Source organism: Sinocyclocheilus rhinocerous, unplaced genomic scaffold (assembly GCF_001515625.1).
Source record: "Sinocyclocheilus rhinocerous isolate Xijiao unplaced genomic scaffold, SAMN03320098_v1.1 scaffold6387, whole genome shotgun sequence".
Taxonomy (NCBI): domain Eukaryota; kingdom Metazoa; phylum Chordata; class Actinopteri; order Cypriniformes; family Cyprinidae; genus Sinocyclocheilus; species Sinocyclocheilus rhinocerous.
The window spans coordinates 4,174-9,721 of record NW_015658992.1 but is presented as its reverse complement, the minus strand read 5'-3'; the positions used below and the strand labels follow the sequence as shown (position 1 = coordinate 9,721).

General features: G+C 39.8%; 1 long non-coding RNA gene across 1 annotated transcript in view; it reads right to left on the bottom strand.

The window, feature by feature from the left end:
- LOC107723094 (uncharacterized) overlaps nucleotides 1-3,232 on the bottom strand; it is an 18,434-nt gene extending 15,202 nt beyond the window's left edge. Inside the window, exon 1 of the long non-coding RNA XR_001637892.1 lies at nucleotides 3,221-3,232. This is a non-coding gene — a long non-coding RNA (uncharacterized LOC107723094). The remainder of the gene's footprint in view (nucleotides 1-3,220) is intronic.
- Between the last annotated feature and the right edge of the window lie 2,316 nt (nucleotides 3,233-5,548).

The following is a 5,548-nucleotide window of genomic DNA, read 5'->3' as shown; positions in this document are numbered from 1 at the left end:
AGGTATTCGGCCAATCACAACGCATTGGATAGCTGGCCAATCACAGCTCACCTCGCTTTTTCAGACCGATGAGCTTTGTAAAAATCTATGCATTTCAGAAAGGCGGGGCATAGAGGAGAAACAATAATGTACAGTAAGTGGAAAATAATGTGTTTTTTTTGCTTTAAACCGCATAAACACATTTCATTACACCAAATACACAAAATAATGTTCTTTTTAGCAACATCATATGACCCCTTTAAGATATGAGGAAAACCAATCCAAGGTTAGACCCTGGATACTAGCCTGGTCTTTAAGGAGGTCTTTATGGAGAATGTCATGATCGACCATGTTGAAAGCGGCACTGAGATCTAACAGTAAAAGAACAATGGGACTACCAGAATCGGCACCTAATAAAATATAATTTGAGACCCTCAACAGAGCAAACTCTGTACTATGACCAGCTCTAAAACCTATGATGCCTACAGTCTTAAAAATAAAGGTTCTTTATTGGCATTGATGGTTCCATGAAGAAATTTTAACATCCACAGAACCTTTCCTTCCCACAAAAGGTTCTTTATAGTGGAAAAAGGTTATTTAAATTATTAAAATGTTCTTCACACTTAGAAAAAAAAGGTTATTTTATGAATTGTTTACTGAAAAGTTAGTTGGGGAATCCAAAAAGTGTAGAGTTTAAAATATGTTCAGATTTTTGAAGATGTGTATTGTATTCCAGCCTTTAGAACATGATACAAACCCACATTTTCTGAAAAGCATACAATACAATCTAATAATATAACCATAAACTGCATAGGCCCAACAATATGTAGTATTATTTACATGGCACATAAGCTGAAGAAGAACAGGACCATTTCAGTCTCTAAAGGTCTGTTGAATTTCAGCTGCCAGTAATTCACCAATAATTCAACATAAACCATGTTTATCCTTATTGCAAAATCATGTATTTAATCTAGTCTATTTTTTACCATAGTAGTTTTGTTTGTGGTTTCTGAGGATGTTGTGCAATATACTGTATGTTGGCATCTGTTTATTTTGGCTGCTTAATTTGCACCAAAACGCCATAGATTTGATTAGACGTATCCATCCCATAAACAACATAAGAAATGGGAAGTGTTTCGCCTCGATTTAAAAAAGTTGATAAGTCTTCTATTTGCTATCCACCTTATTTTTAAACTTAGAGTGGGTGTGTCCATTTGTAAAATAAATGTGCGCATTAACTTCCAGCTCAAAATTCTGGTTATTTTTAGCTGTACAAAACAGCTTGTTATGCTGCTTTATATTGCAAACAGGTATTTCTTATCATATTATATTTATGTCGTAATTATAAATACACTAGTTTGTAGTGCAAAGAGTGTTACCATTTACTGCACTTTGTTATTCTTCTAGTAGCTTACCTATAGCCAGAAATGAATCAGAAACTTTGCACATTCACAGAAAATAGCTTATGGATGCAATGCAATGATTATATTAGTAAGTTGCATTTTATTGTTTGCATTTTAAGAGCATCTTCAGCAACATTACGTTATTTTATCCTGTTGCATTAAATCGTGACAGCAAGATGAGAGGACGAGTGCGAACAGGCAAGTAACCACAGCCTCCTCTCTTAGCTTAAAAGTATTACAGCACTACACAGCATAATCAATAGACCATCTACGGCAAGCCCTCACTCCCACGAACACCTCCTCCTTAACACTCCCAAACATACCGTGCGATTACTCATTAGGCCTTTACCTCCAGCAGCCTTTGACCTGATGCTGCCCAGGGTCAGAGGTCACATGTCCTTGTTTCAAAGATTTGATTGGGCCGTGTTCTAATTACTGCTTTGTCATTGACATACCACCTCTCTCGCCTACCCTCTCTCTCTCTCTCTATCCCGCATCCCTCATGTTTGGTAGCCTTGTACAGGCATCATTTTGCCCTCCCCCATCAGCCGATTGCCTGCAGAGGCCATCGTAACGAGATGTCAGCCCACTATGAATTCTAATTTAGCTCGGGCCAGTCTATGTCAGTTATTTGTACCGTTCCACAGGATCATCAGCCTGCGGAGAGGCCATGTAGCGGCTCACCACCGCCGCGCCACTGATTACGAGTAAATTACTTGTTTTCTTCTCATTTTCGCTGTGTTTTCAGCACTTCAGCAGCAACATTACAGGGACAAATCCCAAATGGGCACTATGCAAAGGTTAATAATCCTGTTAATTAATGAACAAACCTGATATTGAGCATAACATATAATCGCTGAAGGATTACAACCCAAATTAGTAGAGTTGCGGCAATTAGACTGATGATTAACGTTTTAAGTGTGAGACTAAGAGCCTGTGCGCTCCACCATGGGTTGTAAAACTCATACTGTTGTTAAGGGAGGTTGTGGAAATGTTAGCGTGCGCATTAAGCGTGGTGCGCGCCGCAGTGTGCGCGCCCGGGGTGGCTGTGAAACGCGCAGTCCCAGCGGGGGCGAGCGGCAACAGCTGGTCCCGCTCTAGCCCGGTGCTGTGCGCAAAATGATCTCTCCATCAGCATGCGCTCGCATCTGTATTCATCCACGAGTCTTATCAATAAACAGACCACTGACAATTAGGCAAATCCGAGGGGGGACGAAACCTCCATCTACGAAAAACTCCAGCCGTACACTTTAATCACCGTTAATCAATAAAATGCCATCAGATCTTTTAATTAAAGTTTTATTTGTGGGGAATCGTGTCTGCGAAATGCGGTCTTTCCATTAATGGCAGCGGGATTCTTCGGCGCCACTGCTTGGCCGGTCACGCAGGGGATCCGTGGTTCTGTAATTGCATTTTGTCACCTACAGAGGGAGGTGAGGATGCCAGTTAAAGGTAGAGGGAAATCTCTCCCGAACAATTATTGTCGAGCAAATTACCAGGTAGGCAATATCTAAACTGTCAGGAGAGGTTAAGAAGAAATGGTTTAAGGAAATGAGGCGCTCAGCCGTTCATCATGGAGGCAGTGTCTGAGTCCAAATTGAAAAATGTCATTCTATCTACAGGAATTAGAGCATGTTAGCTTTGCTTATCACAGCCACTGACAGAGGATGGCGGAGAAAACTGTGTCATAAATGCTCTCTCTCTCTCTCTCTTTTCACTACGGCTGTCTGTCTGAAATAAAACCAAACAGTGTGAAACCGCTGGCTGTACGGAAGAGATTTACAGTGAACGAGAGAAGAAACCCCTCGATTCCCCCCTTAGAGGTATCAATGGAAAACAGTTTTGTAGTCACATGAGGGCTGTATGCTGCCATCTGCTTCATTCTCAGCGTGGTGCCTTTACACACACACAAACGGACTCACTCTGGTGCACATGCAAAAATACACAGACACGTGTACAAGTTTAATAAGGGTGAATACAATTTAAGGAATAAATTCAATTCGAGAATGAGAATGTGTTTATGCTTGACGAAAAGTTTATCCTTTTAAAGGACTGCAGTGTTGGCATGGCATTTAAACTGGAAATTAGGGTATGGTAAACCATCTCTGCAGCGTGGAGTCACTGAAGCAGTGGAAGTGTTTAAAGGGGTCATATGATGCTGCTAAAAAGAACATTATTGCGTGAACATTTGGGCGGCTTTATGCAAATCTTCCCACATAGTGAGGTAGGTATGTGGGGGCGTGTTCGAACGAGCCGTTTTAGGTAGGTGTGGCTAACTCTTAACTTTTATAAAGAATATCTCTTTGGATTTGAGACTTTAGTCTTTGCAACTTTACAGATCTTCTTTATGCACCAAGAGCTTGTAACACTCTAAAGAGAAAGGAAAAAATGAAATCGCATCATATGACCCCTTTAAGTCAAGAGACCTAGAATCAAATATAAACTAGCATAATCAGGAAGCTGGGCAGCATAACTCAGTAGAAATAATAAGTTATGCTTTAAGAACAAACATTGACATTCAATGAATTTATTTAAAACAGACTCAACTTTTCATATAGTTAAACAATCTGTACGTTTTAACATTGAGTTCCATGTGTTTTTTTAAATGGTCTTTTGACTAAATCTAAATCTTACATTAAATCTTACATTTTTAGTCCCTAAAAATAGACTATAGATAGTTAACCATTTAACAGGATTTTACTGTAGCATTTTTACAGTCTTTTACCGTTAAATTAATGGTCATTTTTTACAGTGTAGCACAAATCAAACCAGTATTTTTACATACTCCGCTTACAAAAAGTACTGTGGTGGAACCATGGTAAATTATGGTTTCAAAAGGTAATAGCTTAATGATGATTCTTTGATATAAAGGCCTACAAAAGTACTGAATGATTACCGTATTGTATACCATGGTATTTACATATTCCATGATACTTCATAGAATAACATGGAATTACCATGACAGACATCCAAAATACCATGAAATATACTCTTACGGTACTTTTTTCTTGGTGTATATGAAGAACATTGAACAAGCTATTCATTTGTTCATAATATTTATCGTGGTATGAATTGTGTGAATTTTGGCGTATGAATCATGCACTGGCCTCATTGTGCTTCTGAGTTGTATTCCTGCATCACTGAGGCTGCTAAGCTAGGCTAAGCACTAGCATTACTGTCCGTAGCCAGACAGACGGCAAGTTTCTCTGGACGTTTCTCGTTGGTGTTAACCCGGCGTTGAATTTGCTGTTGCCCAAATAGCACAATCGTGTTTTTATTATTGTTTTTCTGTGAAATCGTCCCATTTTGAGGTTTAATGGTGGCGTGGAGTGTTAGCGGTGAAACGGCTCTCTGGGGAGCAGAGCATCAGGCAGCTGAATTTCCACAGCCATTAAGCAGTCTCCATTCAATTAGAATGCATAGAATCCTGACACGCCATAACTTACAGTCCTCTCGGCCAACATAAAGCATGTCTATAGTGCGGCTCCCCGCTCTAAAAATACTGAGCCAATCTGACCGCCACTTTTATAGGAAGCTAATTACATCCTTGATTTTTTTGTTTCAGAAAATTAAACCTGGATTAATGGTTCACCTTATGCGAGGGGGAGTGTGGCCCAGGTTTGTGTGCTTAAATGCACAGATACAGTGAGGCAGGAGGAGGAGGGAGATGATTTTCTGTGAGGAGTCGCACAGCCTCAGACTCGCCTGCCATCAATTAGACCGCGTCTCAGACCAGCACTCTCATACCTCCACGTCTAATAAATTATGCTACGTATCAGAAATGGCACGGTTACCGATTTAAAAAACAGGATTGTGCCGGGGCGAGCCGTAAATATGAAATATGAAAGGCAACAAATTGAGACAGTCAATAAAATCTGAGATTTGTTACCAGGCTAAATGCTACTTGCAGAAAGGTGTTGCAGACAATCAGGAATTATGATGATAGAAATGGACTTTGATTGGTGTTTAATTTTTTCGCTGAAGTGGACGCTGCTTATTTACCATCTGATTAATTATGCCCCACTTCCGCCAAATACAGACATAAGTCCTAATACAGACGTTACTGTAAAAATCACCTCTTTCAGACTCTGAGATTGCTTTGGTTTATTCATTATTATTGCATAGAAATCTCATTTAAAAAGTTGCACCTTGCTGTTTTCCATTTT